Here is a 22,429-nt window from a genome sequence, read left to right as displayed (position 1 = left end):
TTCTCACACTTCTAATATGTCCTCCTTCTCTAGATTCTCAATGATGATGACTTTGCTTCATATTTCATTGAAAATAATAGAAGCAATCAGAAAAACTGTCAAACTCCTATCACCCTTGTGTTCCCATCGTCCAGAATTTGTGTCCATATGCTTTGCCTTCCCTCTTGTTCCTTTGGATAAATTCTGGGCTTCTATCCATGAGAGCCCTTTAATTGTGCTCTAGGTCTTATCTTGTTTTGTCAAGTTTAGGAATTTGCTCCACCAATTTCTCCTCTCTCTTCTGCACCATCTTTTCATTTTCTATTGGATCATTTCCATCATCATTCAGACATGCTATTATAAAATCTCCCTTAAAAATAAAAATCGTTCCTTGATTCTATAGTCTCTTCCAATTACCACCCAATTTTCCATTCGCCTTTATAGCAAGAAGTCTACACTCCTGGACTCTGCTACTTTTTTTCCATTCTCTCTTGAGCCCACTCCCATCAGGTATTTCCCCCCACCCCTCCACTGACACAGCTCTTGTCAAGGTCGCTGATGATTTCCAGGTTATTAAGTTCAATGGCTGGATTTCAGCTCTCAGTTTACCTTACCAAGCACCAGTGTTTTGTCGAGCTGATCACCCCTCCGCCTTGAAATAGCTTCCTCACTTGCTCTTCAGGGACACAACTCTCTCTTGATTCTCACCGACTGCTTGATGCCAGACACTTTTGCTGATTCCTCCTCTTCTTCCTGACCTCCAAACTTTAGAGCACCCCCGGCTCTGCTCTTTTCTACCCACACTCCCTTCCTTGGTGATCACATTCAGTCTCATGACTTACATAACATCTATGTGCTGAGACCCCCAAATTTATATCCCTGCACAATCTTCTCCCTCTACCCCTAGACTCAACTGCCTGCCTATTCAGTATATCCACTTGGATGTCTAATGAGCATTGCTAGTGTAGTATGTCACCAGTAAAACCCTGATTTCCAACCCCTCTGACTGCTCAACCTGCATATTTCCCCATCTCAGTTAATGGCAATTCCTTTCATTATACCAGCCCCAAAGCCTGGCCCCTTGAACTTGTGTACTGCCCAAATGTCACAGTTCTGAAAACTGAGGTCCGATGAGAATAGTTCACATACAAAATAAGTGATGGAGAGGGCATTAGAAGCAGCCTCCTAACTCCCAGGCCAGGCTCCTTGCACTCTAAGTGGGGAATGAGCTACAGGACCAGGTGTGCTGTGTGCTTGCTGTCAGACACTAAGCCAGTTACCTGACCTTTCTGAGCCTCAGCTTCTCTTCTTTACCATGGAAATAATAACATCTGCCTGCCTGCATCACAGGGGAGGCTCCCATGACATACGATGCACAAGCGCTTTGAGCTGCCATATTTAATGTACATGAGCAATCATTTCAAATACCCCACAAAAAGTTTAACAACATCTTTGGTTTGTTTTCCAGCTTGTGGGCTGTATAAAAAGATGTCACATCCCACATGAAGCAGATTGCTCATGAGTTTGTGTGGCATTTGTTCATTCATTCCAACAGCAAATGTTCATTTATTTCCATGCTTATGCTAGAATTTGTCAGCCAAAGAGGTCACCTGGAAATTACTTATATCTCAACATCCATGATCAGAATTGAAAGGCAGGAGAGGACAATTCCTAGCAAGCTGCTGCTCAGAGGCAGGCTTGTGTGAGGCTTGGGGAGCAGAGATGTTCAACTGGGAAAGGATGGTGTTTCCACAAAGCTGGAATCAGATGTCTGGAGAACAGTTTCAGCCTGGAGAGAATGGGGCAAGACTCTCCTAGGACATCTGGAAAAGCCATCAAGCCTGCAAAAGATGGTGAGGAGAGGATCCTACACTGGAAAACAGAACTTCTCAGGCCAAAAAAAACTCTCATTTTTTTATGTCCCTAAGGACCACGCTGGGCCACAGGAGAGATAAAAGCAGGGCTAGTAGGTTGGGAAATGTTGCAGATGTTGGTGTTATTTTATTATTTTCTTTTTTGTAGGAGAATAAGGACATGGATGAAGGGTACAAAGCCAGTCCTAGGAACTGTTTAACAAAATGGAGAACCCTAGTGTGAGCCAGATGTGGGCACAGACTGAGGCCAGAGTCAGAGGGTAGGAGGTGACCAGTCCAAGAGTGGCTTTCCTGTCTTTCTAGAACAGAGGTCAGCAGAATTTTTCTGTAAAGGACCAGATAGTAAATTTTTTAGGCTTTTTGGGCCATATGGTCCCTGTTGCATCAACTCCGTTCTGCTGTTGGAATGTAAAAGCATCTCTAGACAATATGCCAAAAATGGGCGTGGTTGTGTTGCAATAGAACTGAAGAGTGCATGCCCTGCCTAAAGAAGGCAGCTTTTATTCAGCTCCAGCAAATTGTTGCTAGATGGATTAGGGTCCTAGTATGGCCAGACCCTCCAATTTCTCAAGAGAAGCTGGAATTCTAGATTTTTATAAGCAATTTTCTAAATTTAATTCTTGGTAGTTATTTTAAATTCTGGTCAATACTGTGCAGACCAAAGCAAAACACTTCTATTAGGCCACATTCAGCCCATGGGGCACCAATTTGCATGCTGTAGTCTATTGTGCGCTGCACCCTGGGTTGGGCGTGGAGGACCCAGTGCCCGCCTTCTGGGAATTCCTAGTCAATTGACTAGGAACACAAACAACACTGGGTGTTGTAAAGTATTAGGGGCCCACAACTGAATTAGGTAGAGGGTTTAGTGGAGGACAAGCGGTCACTTCCAACAGAAGGGAAAGAGGAAGAAGGGTGATGAAGGGTTGCAGGAAGAACTGATGCCCAAAGTGAATCTTGCAAGATGAGGTGGGGATGCAGAAGTGGACTTGGTGTGAAAAGGAGCCCCTGGCAGAAGAAACAGTAAGAGCCAAGGCAGGGAGACCTCAGGAACAGTGCGAAGTTCCAGACTGCTGATCCCTGAGATGATGCGGTTGATCAAATTATGTACCCAAACACAGGCATGTGCTTCCTCAGGGTCTTAACATGGATTACTAGATGCCCTATAAAGAGAAAGCCACAGAAAGGAGAGGATGTCACCAGGTGAGCTGCAAGCCAAGGAACCTCAAGGATTGCAGGAAGCCAGTGCCAGAACGTACAGATTTTGGGAAGAAAGAATCACCTTGCTGATGCCTTGATTTTGGACTTCCAGCCTCAAAACCCTGAGACAATAAATTCTCCATGTTTAAGCCAACCCATTGTGTGGCAGAGTAGATTCAACTATGTACCCCAGAAAAAAGAAAAACACATTCTTAATCTTAATTCATTCCTGTGGATGTGAACCCATTGTAAATAGAACCTTTTGAGGATGTCATTTTCAGTTAAGGATTGGCCTAACTCAATGAGGTTGAGCCTTTATCCTGATACTGGAGGCTTTAAGAAGAGAAAGCCTTCTGGGAGTAGCAGAAGCTGGAAGTCAATGGAACCCAAAAGAGAACGGAGAGGAAGTTGTCATGTGACAGAAAAACCCAAGGATCGTGGGCAGTCAACTTCAGAACACCGGAATCTTTGGGGTGAAAGCATTGCCTTGCTGATGCCTAGATTTTGTACTTCTCCTAGCCTGAAAACTGTGAGCCAATAAATTCCTGTTTTTTAAGCCAACTAATTGCATGGTATTTGTTTTAGCAGCTGGGAAACTGAGATGTCGTATTTGTGATAGCAGCTCAGGCATATTAAGGCAGATGGAAAAGAAGAGCATTACTGCCAGGTGGGCCTGGAGGGAAGGAAGTGATGGCCAAGAATGGATTTTGTATTTATCCTGAGGACAACAGAAGCCATGAAGGTTTGAAGCTGAGACCTGGTATGATCATATTGGCATTTTCAATGCTTTCTCTGGCTGCGGGTGGAGAGGGGCCTGGAGGGGGTGGTGCAGGAGCAGGGAGGCCAGTGAGGAGGTTATTGTAACAGCACTGAAAAGAGCTTTTGAGGACCTGAACTGAGGGTCTCTCTTCTCTGCTCTAACCTTTGCATTTTTCAACGGGCAGGATTTTTAGAAAGTGGACAAGGGACTGTGTCCAGTCGCTCATTCAACAAATGCTCACTGAGGGCCTCCTTGGAGCCTTAGATGAACAAGACAAGTCCTTGTCCTGAAGAGCTCACCGTCTTCCTCATCTGACTCATCTGAGCCACAGACACCCGTGGGGTGACCAGGGAGTGGTGGCCTGGTCCTCCCCAATCCCATAGCTGAGAAGTGTTGGCAAAGGCACCCTTTCCCCTTCACATAGAGATGGTGAGCCATGAGCCACCTTAGCTTGGGGCATCTTCCAGGCTGTGCAAAAGAGAAGGGTGGCCTCCAGGAACGGGAAATGGGGAGAGAGAGGAGACTATGCAATGTGATTAAATTAAGGAACTTAGGATCTTAAGATGGGAGATCATCTTGGATTTTCCATGTGGGCCTTAAAAATGCAACATGTGTCCTCATACGAGGAAGACAAAGGGTGATTTCACACACACAGGGGAGAAAGTGATGAAAATGCTGGCCTTAAAGATCAGAGTGATGGGGCCAAAAGCCAAGGAGTGCTGGCAGCCATCAGAAGCTGGAAGAGGCGAGGAACAGATTCTCTCCTCGAGCCTCCTGAGGAAATTAATACAGTATTTTATACACATTATCTCCATAAATGCTCAAAATATCCTATGACATAATTCAATATTATCACTTACTCTGTACTGGGCAGTGTTCACCAATATTCACAACAGCCCTATTTGGTAGATACTGTTATTGTCCCATTTAACAGATGAAAAAAATTGCACCCCAGAAAAGTTATGCAGCTTGCCCAAGGTTACACAGCTGGCTTATAACTGAGCTGGGCTTGACTGCAGGGTCTGGTTCCCGCATCCCAGTCCTGGAACCACCTTGACTTGTGCTCTCTCTGCCCCCGAGCTGGGGCCCTTTCATACTGAGCCACAAACGCCTCAAGCATTTGAGTACCACCCTCCCTTTGGGATCTGGGGAGTATCAGATGGGATTGAGGACAGAAAGCATTTGGTAGACTGTAAAGTGCGTGTGGTCCAAGAGGGAGACATAAGAAGTCAAAGTGGAAGCAAACGTGCTTTCCGACTATGGATCTGACAAGGAGTTCCCGACTGTGGATCTGAGGTGGGTGGGTAAGGTGGGCAGAAGCCACAACCACCCCTCCTGCCCCGTCCGCAACTTCTGAGCACACACTGGGAAGTTCCTGAAACATGGAAGTGCTGTGGGTCGACATCTGGTGACCTCAGAGATATCACTGCCCAGGCCACAACACTGACCACACAGCATCATCACAGGGTGCCACGGTGCCGGCTTTTCAAGTCTGAATCTAGCCTTGCAACCAGCTCATCCACACCTCCTCCCATCCCCCCTTCCCTGGAGGTTTCAAAGTAAGACCCAATGCCTCACAGAACCATAACATTTGTTTAGCTGGAATGATGCCTTCATAACACAGAGAAAGAGTCAGGCACAGAGGCATCTAGGGACCTATCCAAGGCCACACAGCTGGTGCATTCTGTCCAAAGTGCCCTGTGCTCCCTAGCTGTGGATTTTGGGGTTCTCAGTTCCCCATTCATCCCAGGCAGCTGGGGATAATCCAAGAAGGGAGGAGCTGGCATTTGGGCATATTAGATTACAGCCCATGGCCTAGAGTCAGTCTGACCCTCCTTTTTCTAATTATCATCATGCAGACACCTATTTAAGAAGAAAAGTCCTCACTTGGTGCAATGTCATCCCCAATGCATCAGGAAGGTGCTAACCTCAGTGGATTCATCAGAGTCCGAGATATCAAGCCTGTTTCACCATTCAGGGATTCCTTCTGTCATTCTTGCATCCATTCACCCCGCATCCATGGAATTTATTGAGCACCCACATGTCAGGTTCTGCGCTAGCTGCTTGGGGTATAAAGAATAAAAGACAGCCTCTATCCTGAAGGAAGTCACAGATAAACGCAAAGAGAGAAGAAAATAAATAATTGCAGCAGCCCTGGGACATTAGCTCTTCACTTTCTTGATTTTTGTCATTTTCTTGTACTAGTTTATTACTCATATTTACTTGGTATTTTCTTTGAATTGAGTCATTTTTTCCTCTTTCTTCTTTGGTTTTATCCTAAGCAATAATATCCATTCATTCATGGGTTTAATTTGCTGGTTATGATTTTTTCTACCAAATATTGTACTTAACTATTAAAAAAAAGGTCACCAGGGATATCACCTAAAACCGTCTCATGTTCCAAGAGAGAAACATGAACCTCCCTGGGGGAGACACTAAATTATTGCAATGGTGGCAGCATGTGCTATAACGGAGGACTGCAGGCTGCTGTGCCAAGAGGAAAATGCTTTTATCCCATCAAGTCCTGGCTGGTCAAGAAACATTAGGGTTAACAGTTTGATAAGCCGCATCTCAAGACAGGAAGTTTTATGGCAGGAAGCAGATAATTCTACGCCTTTCACCCGAGGATCTTAGAGGCATTAACGTCTCAATTTTCACGCCATCTGAGGGAGAGACAAGGCCATTCCCATTTCCAATTTCTAGACCAGAGGTTAAAGGCAAAGGGGATCTGTGATGTCAGACCACGTGTTTCAACCTTCTGTCTCCATCAAGACCCAATGACCATGACATTCCCGTGGGAGACACATTCTCGGAGCCGTATACTGGGTGGAGTGTGTCCCCAGGGCCTGCACTTAACTGTAGCATATCAAAAAAGCAAGCCAAAGAGGATGACATCATTTAAAAGATAACCTTGGACATGCTTTAATTTCTTCTTTTAAAAAGAAAACACAAAACTCCAGGACTTTCATGGTCAATAACAAAAGCTTATTTGCAATACCCCCACTTCCAAAAAAAAAAAAAAAATGAAATACTCCAGTGTGTCAGGGATACTACTTATTTCATTCATTTACTGAGCACCTATTACGTGCCCTGCACTGGGGTTAGAATGATGGTCCAAGATGGACACAGTCCCAGCCTCTGTAAGCAAGCAAGGGAGGCTGACATTAGTCGGATAGTCATCCAGAGAATTGTAAAATGTGAGGAGTACAATGAAGAACTAATGCATGGTACTGGGTTATAACTGTAGATTCTGAGGGAGCACGGAGGTCCGGGAAGGCTGCCCTGAGAGAATGGCAATGGCTGAGAACTGTGGATGTCGAGACATGTAATAACCAGCATGGAACATGACCAGACACTCCTCACTCAAGTCCTTCCACAAGCCGGGCACTGTGCTACATCCTGCATCTACGTTTAATCTTCACCACAGCTCTCTGAAGAAGGCATTATGAGTCCCAGTTCACAGGAGAGGAAACTGGCTCAGAGAAGTTTATTGACTTGCCCATGGGCACACAGCTGGCTAGTGGTGGAGCTGGGAATCAAACCCAGGTCTGAGTGACCCTTGAACCCAAGCTGATCCGCCAAGATGCACTTCCTCCCCATTAATGAGACAAAAATATAGCTACCAGCTGCATCGTGCTTTGCAGGTTGCAACTGTGATGTCATGTATATCGACTACTTTACTCCTCAGAACCACTGATGACGCAGGTGGGGCAGGTGCCCCCCAACCCCATTCTGCAATAGGATAACCAGAGCAGGAAAGCGAAATGGGCAGAGGGAGCTGGACGGAAGAGCTTCTTCTCAGATTTTTGCTCCAGGCGCTGCCAAGTCCAACACAGGAACTCCCCTGCCCTGGCTGAACCCCCGGAGCTGTCTGCCTTAAGTTTTGTTTTTCTTTTGTCTACCTGCTTGGGTACAGATTAGGCAGCTGCCAGCTCACTGATGTGGGACGTGGCACAAGCTGATCTGTGCTGGAATTTCACAGGCTGCAGCTGGCCCCAGGGGGAACCAGAAAGTAAATAAGATGGGTATCTCAGAGTCTGTCCCGGGGAGTAAAATTGCAGATGATTGGACTGCTGCTGCCCAACCGAGCAGCACCCAAGCGGAAGAGAGAGCCATGTTGGTTGTTCCCATTTACAGTTCACAGCTCTGCAGGCCTTGGTATTTTCCCCCTAAGTGTAGCTGAGAAGGGCTGACTTAGGACACCAGAAAGTTCTGTCTCTATCCCCACCCTTGGAAGCCTCACCACAAAGAGCTTCATAGTTCACTAAGCACCCTGCCAATGGGAGGCATTTCACCTTGACCTCAAATATTGACTGTTTTCTTATTGTCTGAGAGCCTGGGAACCACAATTACCCCACCTGGTTGGAATCCAGCTCCTGGACTTAGCAGTCGTGTGACCCTGGGCATGCTACTGAGCTTCCTGTGCCTCAGTTTCTCTATCCTTAGTATGGTAATATATATTAACCATGTCACGGGGTCATTGCTAGGAGGAGTAAATGATATAATAAGTAGATATGTAGCTGTATCTGGCATAATAAGCAGTTGATAAGAGCTAGCTGCTATTATTATTATCGATGTTATTACTTTTATTTTTTCCTCCCTCCATCCCTATACCCCTGCCTCTGCTTCTTATCAAGCTTTTTAAAATTATATGAAGCACTGGAACTACCAACACCTTTAAGGCCCAGTTGCTACCCTGAGGAGTTCATGTTCCAGCAGGGAACTCACTGGCTTGCCCAAGGTCCCCTTGCCAGAAAGCAGAATAGCTGGGAAATCCCAACTTCTAAGGTCTTGCTCTTTCCAGATTCCTCCCTCTTCCTCCTTCTCACCCCCATGCTACCTAGCACGATGCCTTTCACAAGATCACGCCCGATGAATCTTGACTCGGTAGTGGTTAAGGGCACAAATCTTAAAGCAAGACTACTTGGGTTTGAACACTGTGTCTGTCACTTTTGTGCTGTGTTGCCTTAGGCAAATTACCTAACCTTTCTGGGTTTCAGTTTCTCCACCTATAAGATGGCATTGTGTTAAGGTGCTTATCCCATGGGGCTGCGCTGAGGCTTAAAAGAATTAATAATAAAAACCTTTCATCAGTGAAGGGCACATCATAATGGCTACTAAGTGTTAGATATTATTACTATTGTTAATAAACTGAGGAAGAGCATTTTCTCTTCTAACAAAAGGGCTGAGGCCAGCTGTGGTTTGAGGATTTTTCCAGTTTGTTTTCTGATGTGTTTTCCCTTCTCCAGGGCTGCCTTGGAGTTCTCAGGCAAAGAGAATTAGAGTTCTGCATAAACCTGCAGCAGACTGTGCTTCTTTCCCTCCTTTTGCTATTCTCTTGCTTAACAGTTTCCTTTTTCTAAAGACAACCAACAAGCAACCCCAAAGGACTCCCTGCCTCACAATGAAGTTTTCCCTCTGTTGAGTCCTCCCCTTCCTATCTTTTTGAAGGGCTGGGTTTTTCCCCTTCGAAACTATTTCTCAAGGAAAAATTCCATAGCAAGAAGAAAAACAAATGGATTTTCAGGCCTCATGATTTTAACACGAGGAATCTAGCTTCCTTTAGTCTATGGACCTGGTCCCAAAGCATGATCCGGAGTTACTCACCAGGCCTTGAGGACCTCACTGGAAGCACTCAAAGGCAAGGTGGGAGCAGAAACCATCATTAAACCATATACAGGTAAGGTCGCTAAAGACCCAGGAGCTATATATATAGACGGGAACCGTTGTCTCTCAACTCTGGCCCCTCGATGTCTCCCGTCCTATCTTTGCCCGGGGGCTCCTCAGACAGTCACCAAGTCCTCACTTCTGTGTTTCCTCCCTTGACCATAGTTTTAAGTCACCTGGATGCCTGGCCTGGGAGTCAACATGCAGCCCGAGGCTTTGGAACAGACCTGAGACTTCAGTTGGAGACACGGTAGGGAGCAGGGACTGTGAGCTGGAGCTCACTCGTATGGTTCAACCTGGACAGCAGCTCGGCCTCTAATTATTCCCTGGAAGTGTGGGCCCAGAGCTTCTGTTTTTTTGTGAGAAGCTGGAAAGCTGAATTTTTCTGAAAGCTTGTGGCTTTACATTAAAAAACGAAAGAAAGAAAAGAGAAGAAAAATGCTGCATAAGCCAAATAAAAGATATCGGTGGGTCAAATCTGGCCTTGAGTTTACCAGTTTTCATTTTTTGGTAACTCTGATTTAAAGAGAGCTTAATGGATGTCCCACCCACCATTCTTTACCATGCAGGAATCCCCACCACACTGTCTCTGAGAGCCGGTTGGGCAGCTGCCACTCCCCCATGACACGGAGATGGAATTTCATCAGGACTCACAGCTCTACTTGCTCTTCGCCATGCTAAACCCTGAATCTATCACCTTGTTGCTTTTACCCCTTTATCCTTCTGTCTTCTTGGGGAAACCAAGGAAGTTAAACTCATGTTTTCCAACAGACAGTCCTTGCATAATGGCTAGGCCTGAACTCTGGGGACAGGCTCTCTGGGTTCCACTCCCAGCCTTAGTACTCAATAGCTGTGTTGCCTTTGGCATGTTACTTGACCTATCTGTGCCTCATCTGTAAGATGGGGATAATAATAGCACGTATCTTATAGGGTTGTTTATGAGGGCTCAGTGAGCTAATATATGAAAAACCCTTACTTAGGGCAATGTAAGTCTTTGTTATTAGTATTTTCCCCTTTCCCAGATTAAACTTTTCAACTGCTTTCAGCTGTTCCCCATACTCTTTGATTTCTAGGGCTTTCAACATTCTGATCCCTCTGTTTCGGGGGTGAGCCAATGTGGCTCCCGTGTTCCTTGGCTCCTTGTATTCATATGCTTACCCAGTCCTCTCCCCTTGTGTGAGTACAGAGCCTCTGACTTGTTTTTAGCCAGGAGAAGAGAGCAAATGTGACAGAAAAAGCCCGATTATGTACATGTGATCAAGTTACTTGAAACTGTAGTGCTCATCTTCAGAGGAGAAGCTCTCCCCTGCTGGTTTGAAAGAAGCAAGTTACCATACAGTGAGTTGACTTTGGAAAGGGCCACATGGCTGGTGGCCTCCAGCCCCCAGCCAGTGAGAAAGCGAGGGCCTCATTCCACGAGGAACTGAATATTGCCAACAACCATGTGAGCGAGGAGGCAGATCCTTCCCCAGCTGAGTCCTGAGGAGCCTGCAGCCCAGCTGTAGAGGACACAGCTAAGTCGTGCTCAGACTCCCGACCCACAGAAGCCAGGAGATAAGAAGCGCATGTCATTTCCGGCCCCGGGATTGTGGTGATATTTTCACACAGCAAGAGATGAATAATATGGCCAGTGAACTACATTGGTAACTATTCCACCCACCCAACTTTGGAGACTCTCTAATATGCCTAATACACCAAGCAAGAGTCTTGGTGCGGAATGAAATATGAAGCAGGCACTATTTGCACGCTGCAGGATGTGTGGCCATCAATTAAATGTCACTGCTTTCCAACTGGACGTAAGAGGAAAAATGTATTTGTTCATCTAAGAGTTGGGTTTGGGACCCTACTGGACATAAAGTACTGGGCTGGATGTTAAGGGGCAGAGAAGTTGATCTCTCCCCTTCATGCTCCCTTCCAAAGTAGACATTCCCTGGCTCAGGATGTCATCACTTACTGTAGGTGAAATCTGCAGCTCATGCATTTTTCTCCCTAATTTTCTTCCCCCTTTGTGTGACTTTCCTCCATCAAAGAGGAGGCAGGGAAAAAAACAAATGAACAGGTGAACTCATATGGTTGGTTATAGCTGGAGGGGTTGTAAGGGACCATCCAACAGAGCTCTGTGTTAGGGACAACTGTACTGAGAAGCCACAGCTCATAAATAGCAGGGCCAGGATTAGAACTATGCCTTCTGACACTCAGTATAGTGCTCTTTGCTCAAATTAAAACCCACCATTTTATCCTTGCGAGCATGAAGAAGTTATCACTGCAGTTCCAGGAGGAGATTTGGTGCAATGTGCAGTCAGAGGGTCCCTCCTGACTTTCTTTATGTTCTTGGGCAAATGAACTTGCTTCTCTGAACCTCAGTCTCCTCATCTACAAAATGAGGCTGATAATACCTACTTCCCAGGAAGTCTATGAGGCTGATAGGATAATATGTGTAAAGTATGTTGATCTGAGCAGTGGCAGAGAAGTGGTTGCCCACTTGATCATGCTCTTAGGTGAGGATTTACAATTCTCATCATTCCATTATGCACTTCATCATTTGCAGGACATTTATTGAGCAAGTAGGAATTGTCTGAAATGTTCCCCAAAGGCATTTTCATAGATTGAAAGGACCTGGTAGAACTTTTACCAACTCTGAGAAATTTTCTCTGATAGTTCTCCATATGTTCCCCACCACCAGTCACTCTGCTTTATCTTCTTCACTGCTCGTATGGTCCATAAAATGGCTCAATCTATCTGTTTTCATGTCTGTGGCCTTTCTCCACCATGAGAATACAAGCTCTCTGAGGACAGGGACTGCATCTGCCTGGCTCGTTGCTGTATCTCGGTACCTAGAACAGGGTCACGCCTGGCGTAGGTGCTCAATAAATAAGGTAGAATGAATTATGGGACCTATCTTGCTTTTTTCTATGAGATTGGGAAAGAAGAAGAAAGAGGAGGAGAAAATCCAAGGACTTCAAATCACTTTGAGGAAGGGGGAAAAAAATACAGCATTCTAGCAAAACATGTTCCCATTTACTTATTGCTCACTTTCCATGTCCCAAGCACAGTGCCAAGCCCTTTATATGGATTATCACTTAATTCCCATATCAGCTTGGTGAGGTTGGCACTCTTAGTGGTTCCAATTTATAGATGAGGAAGTTGAGGCCCAGGGAAGTGAACTCTTTTGCCTAGGAGCACAGTTAGTAAGACATAGAGCTGGGGTTTGGAACTTAGGTGCATCTGACTTCAGGGTTTATGCCGTTTAACACTGCAAAGTAGACGTGGTCTGGTTTTTAGGAAAAACACATTGAAGTAGTTAGGGGTAAAGGAGCATCAGGTCTGCAGCTTATTCTTAAACGAGTTGAAAGAGAGGAAGAGGGACAGAGAGCGAGAACAGAAGAAGGAGGAGGAGGAGGAGGTAGGGAAGGAAGGAGTGAGGAGATGTAGTAATATGTTAACATTTGAGGAATCTGAGTGAAAGGTATCTGATAATTCTTTGAACTATTCTTGCAACTTTTTTGTACATCGGAATGATGTCAAACAAAAACATTTTTTTAAAAGCTGATGGTAGGAAGAAGATGCAATTTGTTCTGTGGTGAGAAAGGGCATGGCTTCTGCTTGGCTAAAATGAAAAGGGAAGTGGGGTGACACTGGGGGTGACTCTGGGGGCAAGAAGACCAGGCTTCATCAGGGAGGCAGTGCGTGAACACTGATTGGAACAGTGACAACACTCGTCATTTAACTAAGTCTGCCCATCCTTGTGCATCCTGGAGCCTTTTTTTTTTCTTTTTTTAGAAACCAAAGTTTATTTCTATTTAAAAATGCTCAACAGATGTTAAAAAAGGCCCAGTGGCTCAAAGATATTCAGGTTTAATATAAGATAATAGTCAGGTGCTGACTGTTGATGACGCCAATTGATTCTGGGGGATTCTAAGTCATAATTCTCCTAGTCGGATGGTGGAATCGCCTGACGTCTGGTGTTCAAGAGGGACCAATACTCCAACAACGACTAAAAATACAGTGGCAGAAACGATCAATGTCATTCCAAGGGAGAAAGTTGTAGGAGCTGGGTACAAAGCCACCACAATAATTCCAAAAATCAAAATCATTGGTCTGGTAAAGAACCAACAGAAGCGATCACAGCATCTAGGTAAAAACCCTTCTTGCTTTATTCTCTGCAACCTGGTCCTCTGACGAGCCTGGATCATGATGTCTCTTATCTGATACTAAATGCAGCTCTTTCACAAGAGAAACAGCCAGACGTCCCTCACCCCTCCAGGTGAAAATCCCGGAGCCTTTTAAAGTCAACTTTTAAAGCCTTCTAAATCCAGCCTTCTTATTCTGCCCACTGACGGGCACACACATGGTCAGGAGAGCATCTTTCCTCCCACCGCGTGGTTTCTTCTCTGGTGTTCTATGCAACGCGGCCCTCTCTCCACCCCAGGATGGGAAAGAAGGCTCTGGTGTCCTGGGGCTTCACTCACTGTTGGGTAACCGCCCCTGGGGCAGTGGAAGCAAACATTCTCTGCACATTCCAAAAAGCACACAGAGAGGGTAATTAACTTGGGCAAGATCACACAGGTGGCAGAGCTTAGACTAGAATGCCAGTGTCATGGGTTCCCATCAAGTGCTTGCATTTACAGTTCTCTGTACCATGATCATAGACCACTAAAGGGCTCATAGTTAGCCTTAGGTCTTCTTCCTTCCTTCGAAATACAGACACCCTCTTCCCACTGTTCTCCAAAGTAACTGTACCTGGGGGGAGGTTGTGCACACCCAACCCAAAACATGGGCTCTGGCGTCAGACAGACCTAGGTGGCATCACTTCCTATGGTGTGACCTTGGAGAAGTGACATAACCTCCCTGAACTTCAGTTTTCTCATCTGGAAAAATGAGAACAATGATGTCTACTTTGTTGAGTTGTTGTGAAGATTCATCATTTCATAAGATCCTGTCAAGCACTTATGTAGGTGCTGGGGATACACAGTGACGAGACAGATCAGGAGCCTGCCTTTATGGGGCATCCATTCTAGTTGGAAAAGACAATTAATAAACACATAAACAAACAAATAAATATGAGTTTTTTTTCAGATAGTGATAAGTACTGAAAGGAGAGCAAATCTGAAAAATGAGGCAGTGGGAGGCACAAGTGACTGGGGATGGTGGTGGGACTTCAGCGAGGGCAGAGCTCTCTGAGAAGGGGACATCTGAGCTGAAAACCAAATGATGAGAAGGAGCTGGCCACGGCAGGACCCGGGGAAGGCACAGGCAGGAGCGAGGGCAGCCCTGGAGTACGGACTGAGCTTGGCTAGATCAAGGGATGGGAAGGAGGCCAGTGAGACAGGGACTTGGTGAGCTTGGAGAGAGTGGAGGAGATAAGGGGAGTGAAGCAATAGCAGGAGATAAATCAAGCTAGGTCTTGAAAGGTGAGGAGTTTGGAATTTATTCTAAGTGCACTGTGGATCCAACAGAGAGTTTTGAACAGGAAAATGATATGATCTGATTTTTGCTTGAAATCAGATCCTCTATGTACAAAGTGTTTAATACAGGACCTGGCACGTGGGGGATATTTAATAAGAGAGAGCTTTCTTATTGTTTATCATTCCTAGGCATCATCAATAATCAGTACAGACTTTCAGAAGGTGGGTGGCCGAGCATATCTTCATCCTAGAGGCGGCGTGCCTGGATGCACCTGACTAGGGTTGGGGGAGAGGAGTTAGAGCAACTCCTGACTCCTCTGAAATCCTTACTCCTCCCTACCACCCCAAGCCAGCTGCCAGCCACATCTGCCAGGTCAAGGGCAGCTGGGATAAGATCGCCGGGTTCCCCTGTAGCTGGCTCCAACTCCAGGCCTCCAAGACGCCTTCATGCTGCTGTAAAAATGCAAAGCATTCCAGCCATTTTAATTACTGGGCGTTGCATAAGTCAGCAACCAGTTCATACAAAGGAATAACAGAAAAAATGATTTTTCAACATGCCTTCCGCCTCTCCCCTCCTTTCCTCTTGAAACCAGCCTCCAATCATTGGCTCCCCAGGCCTTGGAAAGCACTCCTGGTATGTGAAATCTCCTTTAGAATTTGTTGCTGTGACATCAAGGACGTTTTTCTCTAAATACTTGAGGCAGAAGCAGTTCCAACTACCTTGGAGTGGTTTGGAAAGTTACTGGCCATGTTCCTACTTGACAGCCTAGAAATATCATAGGGGAACCATAGGATATAGACGGAGAACTTTGTTATAAAGAAGTCCTGTGTGCAGTGGGTCTGTTTGGGCACTGAGTCAGGGGCTTTAGTTCCTGAAATTCCAAAATGACTTCACTATAAGGTGAGAAGCCCCAACCCCAATATTCCAGCAATGTTCAGTTGTGGAGAAGAATTGCTAAAATTTGTACTGTGATGAGGGACGCCTTCAAGTTTCCTAACTCTGAACTCTTTCTGAACTGCTGAAATAATCTAACAATTGCTTAGCATTGTGCTAAGTACTGAGAGGAGAAAATTCAATTAGCTTTTGTCAATTAGCTCACTTTCTAAAGAGGGAAAGTGACAATCTCAGTACAGTGTGAAGAATATCAAGTAACAGCTCATTTCTGATAGGAGCACCCAGCTTGGGGCGCAGAGTCGCCTCAGTGGTAATATTGACAGTGGCTGTTCCCTGATGATTCTGTGCCTCGTGTTCTGCCTAAATGCTCTCCATGTGTCATCTCATTTATTCCTCCCAGCTCTATTCGATAGACATCGTTGTCATCCCTAGTTTATGGAAGAGGAAATTGTTAAGTAATTTGTCCAAGATCCCAGTTTTAGAAAACAGCAGTGCTGGAATTGGAACCAAGATGGCATGGCTCACTGGTGTGTTGGTAAACATTTAACAGCTAGCTCTCTAGAAGAAGAAGCCCTGATGTTTAGCATTTGCCAATGCCTGTGGTGTAAACACTCTCACCATGGCTAATTTTAGGCTTCCAATGTGATGTCATTGCCGAATTGGGAAGAATGCACAGGGCACACCATTTTATAGTATTTCCACCACACAGATGCAATAGATATAAATGATTTCAAGGCCATAGATAAGAGCATAATCTGATAAAATAAGAAGTGAAGAGTTTTAAATGTTCATCAGCCTTGTTTTAATATAGTTTATTTGATTGAAAGCTTACATAATTAAAATTTAACAACCAACTCGCACAATTCTGGTAAATTTAACCATCGGCTGTCATGAGCGAGTGTACACATCTGTGAGGGCTCCGGAGCCATGTACTCCAGCTCCACAGACAAGTAAGAGGTGGCATGAAAGAGAGAAAGCACCCAAGCCAAGGGAACAGCATGAACAAGGCCTGAGACATGCATATGAGAGAAAAGAGAAAAACAATAATATTTATTGTTTAGAAAACGTTTTCCACTGATCACCAGAATGCAGAGAGGTAGTGAGGCACACAGGACTGGATGTTGAACTTCAAGTTCTGGCTCCACCACTTACTAGTTGTGTGACCTTGGCCAAGGTACTCCATGCCTCAGCTCCCTGTTCAGTAAAATGGCCTTGATAACAATATCTCCCACGTCACAGTGTGTGAGAATTAAACTAGTAATTTAATGATTAATTATTAATACCCTGCAAAGTACTTAGAACAAGACCTGATGCGTCATTAATGCTCAGCAAATGTTAGTTATTTATTATTTGATCCTTGCCACTAGCTCCGTGATTTAGAAGCTTGTTCTCATTTTATAGAGAATAAATATGAGCTCAGAGAGTAACCTAAGTAGATAGAGGAGATGGGACTTGAATCACGTGTTCTGATTCTAACTTCTATGCTCATCCAAAGAACTGGGAAGCACACTGAGCTGCGTGAGCATCATCCTCCAGGAGGGCCTACTGATGAACTTAATGCCCTACTGAATGTCTCCTCTCATCAGGGCCATATCTCATTCAAGTTATCACACACTCTGATCAGTGGGTCCAAGGCAGTCTGGAAAGGAAGACACAATCTGTGGCAGAAATGGAACATCTACCCCTTGTTGCCCTTACTCTTGTCTTCATGCTCACCTTCTCCATGAAGAAGCAGGTAGCAGAAAGGGGCAGAGCATTGGCTGATACCAATGCTTCAAGTCCTAGGGCTCCAGCATCCTGGCCATGCAACCTGGAACAATATACCTAATCTCTCTGTACCTTAGTTCCCATATCTGGACATGAAGGATGGTTGTAATAATCCCATCTCCTGCACAGCTTTTGCTATGAGGATTATTGGTATGAATTAATGTACGCAAAGGACTTAGAAGAACTCCTGTTGCCGAGGAGGTACTCTACAAGAATTAGCTATTACTATCAAGTTTTCATTTTCTCTTTCTACTCTTTTTCCCCTCCTCTTTCTGGGGTATTACTTACATGACCAAAGGAGTTATGGAAATATGCTCTTCCTTTATAAACACAGATCATTAAGCTAGAGGTTATTTGAGGGCAGGGGCTGGTCTCAAGCACCTTAAACCGTAAGGCCACACCTTGTCACCTGTATGTTTTCAATGAGGATTCACTAATGTGCCAGGCACTGCTCCAAGTGCCTTCCTCATTATACCTTGTTTGATTCTCATGAAAATCCCATGAGGTATGAATTATCTCGTCCATTTACCTCAAGGCATCTGAGAGATTAAAGGAACTTGTTCAAGGTCACAGTGAAAAAGTGTCTGAAGAAGGATTTAAACCCAGGTTTGCTCATTTCACAGGCCTTGGGCCTAACCTCTGTGTCAGTCTAACTTCCAGAATATTCATTTGGGAAGAGTTTTGAGAGATAATTAAATCCAACCTGCTGGTTTTATGTTGGAAGAAAGGAGGGTTCATCGATTTACTCAAGGTTGCACAGCTATAGTGTGCAGCAGAACTGGGACAAACACCTGGTATATTGCCTCAGTCTCAAGCTTGAAATTTCAGGAGGAAATGAAGTCATATTCAGTAGTTGTTGCAAGGTGCTGATCAGTATTCCATCAGCTTGCCTCTGGGTTTTAGGCCCGTTCGTTATAATATAGATGTAATTTTTCTGCGGCATCCATCCAAATTCTGAGGAAGGAAGGGCGCACCCACTTCCCCACCCCCGAAATTGCCCGCCATGTAATTTCTCCTGCCTTCTCTCTGCTGCAAACTAAGTAAAATAGGAGGTGCATCTCCTGTGCCTGCTGATAAAGCTCCCTCCCTAACCCTTGTGTGTGGAGGGAATGGGGAATGGAGAAGGCGGGTGGTTGTACTGTTTCTCTTTGCTTGTTTACATCATACAACCATGAAGAGCTCTGAGAACTCAGTGAGAATCCAAAACACAATGGGGAAAACTAAGACTTCAAGTGGCCTGGTGAACCTATGTAATTACTGTCTTTGCAGGTTGTGGAAAGAGATCTCCTGGTCTGAATCATAGCTCTGCCACCTCCTCACTTGTAGGAACCTGGCCATGCAATTTAACTTCTATGAGCCTCAGTTTTCTTGACAATAAAATGGGCATAAAATATTATCTATTATTTTGGGTTGTGAAGACTAGAGGAAATACTTTACTGTATTGGAAGTACTTTGTACATACTAGATATTCAACTAATGCTAATTCCCTTCTCTTTTTCTTGTTAGAAATCGTTTTCAGCATATCTTTCCAAGGTTGATGAAAGTTACAGGGCAGGGTTATAACTATTTACTGAGTACCTCTCATGGGACCAGTGATGAATTAGAGAAGATGGAAGATGACTGGGCACTAAGATCTGATTCCTTGTCTTGCTTCTGCCAATGATCTCATATAATCACATAAAAGTCCACCTCTCTGGGCATCTTTCTGTGCCTATAAAATGAGGGGCTTGGACTTGGTGACCCATAAGTTCCCTCCTAGTTCTTACTGTCTGTCTTACCATAATATGGATTCCCAAGCACCTCTCCTTTCCCAAATTAGGTGATCCAACTCTGTGATCTCAAGACGTAATTGACCCTCCCAATGTTCTCACCAACAGCTATTGTTCATTATCTCCCTCTCCCACTAGGCTGAGGACTCCTTGTTCAATGTTTTATCCCTAGCACCTAGCATATAGGAGGCACTCAATTGATGTTTGGTGAATATTTAAAAGAAGGAGGAAAGGAAGGTGGGAAACCTATCACTTTCCTCCAAAGATTTGATAATCACACTGTGACAGACAAGCTGAGAGCAAATAGACAATATCAGTGGAACGGTGACAATAAAGGATGAACCCATAACTTGGAAATAAGGCTGTCTGTCTTCTGAGCATGGATGCCATATAATTCACACACTGTGCTTGTGCTGCAGTAGTAAATCAAGACACAGTAAGAGTACAGTTGAAACTCTGAGAATACCAGAACCCAAACTTGTTGACCTGGGGGTAATCATTGGATGGTGACTGCAATCTAAGAAGTAGAAAGCAGTGCAAATGAGATGCACTTTTCCCAATGCAAAAAGTTGGGGGAAAGAGGTGGAGGTGGTGGGGTGACCAGTCTAGAGCTGAGAACTGGGAAGACCAAAGAGCTCAAAGTTAGTGGTGTGTGTTGGACACTGCCCAGCGAGAGGGGGCTCTTGCCAGTGGGTTAGGCATTGTCTTTTCCTTGGCAACACTTTCATTTCAGAACAAAGGAGAATTCCAAAGTATCTCCACTTAAAGTCACTTCTTATGATGCCCTCATACTTCACACCTTTTGGTGAGAAACTGGCTTTGCAGTGAAGCTCCCTGGGTTTATTGGGAGAAAAATATGGTGGATGGGGGGGTCACATTGACATGCATGCTCTAGCTTGCATGACAATTAACTATCTCATGGGAAACAAAGACAATGGGACTGTGTTGGTTTGCTGGTCTCTTATGAATCTGAGACCAATCAACTTGGGGAGCCTAATTTAGTTGATTTTCTGGACCCAAGAAGCTGGACTGCAGAACTTCTGTCATGTGTGGTGAATTTGTGAAGGTGATACTCTGGCCCTCCCTTTTCTTCTGGCATCCGTTGGTTAGACTATTCTTTCAATACTTGGAAAGTACCCATGATGTGCCAGTAGATGCTGTGTTTGGTGTCAGAGAAACTCCAGGATTTTCTTACTGTTTAGAGGAGGGTCAGACATATCAGCCACTAAGGACCACAGAATGTGAGAGGAGCTGGGATGGAGGCCTGGGGGATCAGGTGTGGCCAGGGGGTAGAGAGCATGAGGAAGGAGGGGCATAAGAGGGTGGTGTCACGGCAGATAAAGGGTCAGGAAAACACAAGGTGGTGACTCCAGCTGAATCCTGAGAGATGGACCTGTTTCCGGGCAGATGAGGTGGAGGAAGGTGGGGAATATGTTGGTGGAGGATGGTTTCCATGCAAAGGATAGTAGAGCATGAATAAGGCTCAGGGGCAGGAAACTGATTATAAAGGGTTAGAAAGGGCTAGAAGATGGAAAGAGGGTGGTATTTGGAGAAATAAGCAAGGACAGGGCCTGCTTTTCCTAACTCAGCCACTGTAATCACATTGTATTCTATGTGAATGGTGCCCCCTGGAGTTGTGGACTGTGGGGGTCCTGGGAAGGGCAGATCACACAGGTCTTTGTATCTCTCTCTTTAGCGTTTAAGACTTAATTCAGAAAGCCATGGAGAATGAGTGAATCATTTTAAGCAAGGGAGAGCATGATTTCAGATTTACATTGACCAATTCATGTGAGCTGCAGTGTGTAAGGTAAAATTAATAGAGAAAGATTCTGGACAGGATGACCATATGTGGGACTTTTGCAATTGTCCAGGCAAGAGCCCAGGGGGGCCTGATCCAAGGCAGAGGCGGCAGGGAAAGGGAGAAAGGGATGGTCAGAAGAGATGACATGGAGTGAGGGTCTACAGGACTTCGTGAATGATGGTGCCACTCATGGGGATGGCAAACACTGGAGGGGAAAAGACAATGAGCTTCGGACACTTGGAGTCTGAGGTAGCCATGGGATCTCCAGGAGAAGTTGTCCAGGAGGAAGTTGAGCATAGAGGTCTAGGGCTCAGAGGGAATCGGGTGCTTGCAATGCCCATTCCAGTGCAAATAGCATAGTGGTAGGCATGAAGCCACAAGAGTGGGTGAGATTAGCCAGGGAGAGAGGAGAGGGAAAGGAAGGAAAGGATGCCAAGAACAGAAAATTGGGAAGCACTTAGAGTTCAGTATCAGGAAGAGCTGAAGAGCCTTCCAAGAAGACTGAGAAGGTACAGTTAGAGAGGTAGAAGGGTTTTGAAACTCAGAGAAGGTGGAGTATCAGCAGCCAGAGTTAAAGGAGGTTGTGATCAACAGCGTCGAATGTTCTTTGGATGTTCCCCCACTGCACACGACCAGTCAGTTTCTGTTCCAGCAGGTTCTGCCGAAGAGAGCTAAAATGCCTTGGCAGAAACAAGATCTCCAGCCCATTCTGACAGGAGACCATCCATCCATCCATCTCGTTCCCTCCCAAGACATGAGAGCACCCAGCTCCCTTCCTTTGTCTCCCTCTCTCTCCCTCTCTCTCTCTCACTCTCTCTTTCTGTCTTTCTCTCGTGGGCATCCTCTGAGTGAAGCTGAGCAGCCAACCTTCAAAGAAACCACAAGGAAGCTACTCCTTTTTAAAGAAAAATCATATGAATTCCACAGTCATAAGGAAGACATTAAAAGGGGATTGAGGAGAAGTCCTTCTCCCTCCGCTTCATATTACCCTTCACCGAAATAACTGACTGCCCAAGCATGCAGTCATTAAAGAAAAGAAAGAGCTGGAAGTTTAACTCTGCTTCCCATCTCCCACCACCCCAGAAGGTACAGGGCACAAGACGTCTCTACTGCACACATGTGTTTTCTGGCTCAATATGCCAAGGAGTGGTTCCCTGTGGAAAGAAATACGAACACCCCAGGATTCACGTGAAGGTAGCCAGAGACTCATACTGGGGGATCTTCAATTCCCTGGCAAAGCTGAGGGAGAGAGAGGGCAAGAGACACCCTGCAGTTTTACTGCTGTGAAATTGGCTCCAGATGGAAGCCAGGAAAG

General features: G+C 45.3%; 1 protein-coding gene across 2 annotated transcripts in view; it reads right to left on the bottom strand.

The window, feature by feature from the left end:
* The window catches only part of SYN3 (synapsin III), a 467,769-nt gene that overhangs the window by 243,834 nt on the left and 201,506 nt on the right, over positions 1-22,429 (bottom strand). The gene's annotated exons all lie outside the window — the stretch shown is intronic.

The sequence above is a fragment of the Choloepus didactylus genome, chromosome 8 (genome assembly GCF_015220235.1).
Source record: "Choloepus didactylus isolate mChoDid1 chromosome 8, mChoDid1.pri, whole genome shotgun sequence".
In the NCBI taxonomy this organism is placed as follows: Eukaryota; Metazoa; Chordata; class Mammalia; order Pilosa; family Megalonychidae; genus Choloepus; species Choloepus didactylus.
The sequence above is the reverse complement of the archived record's forward strand: the minus strand, read 5'-3'. Positions and strand labels throughout refer to the sequence as shown.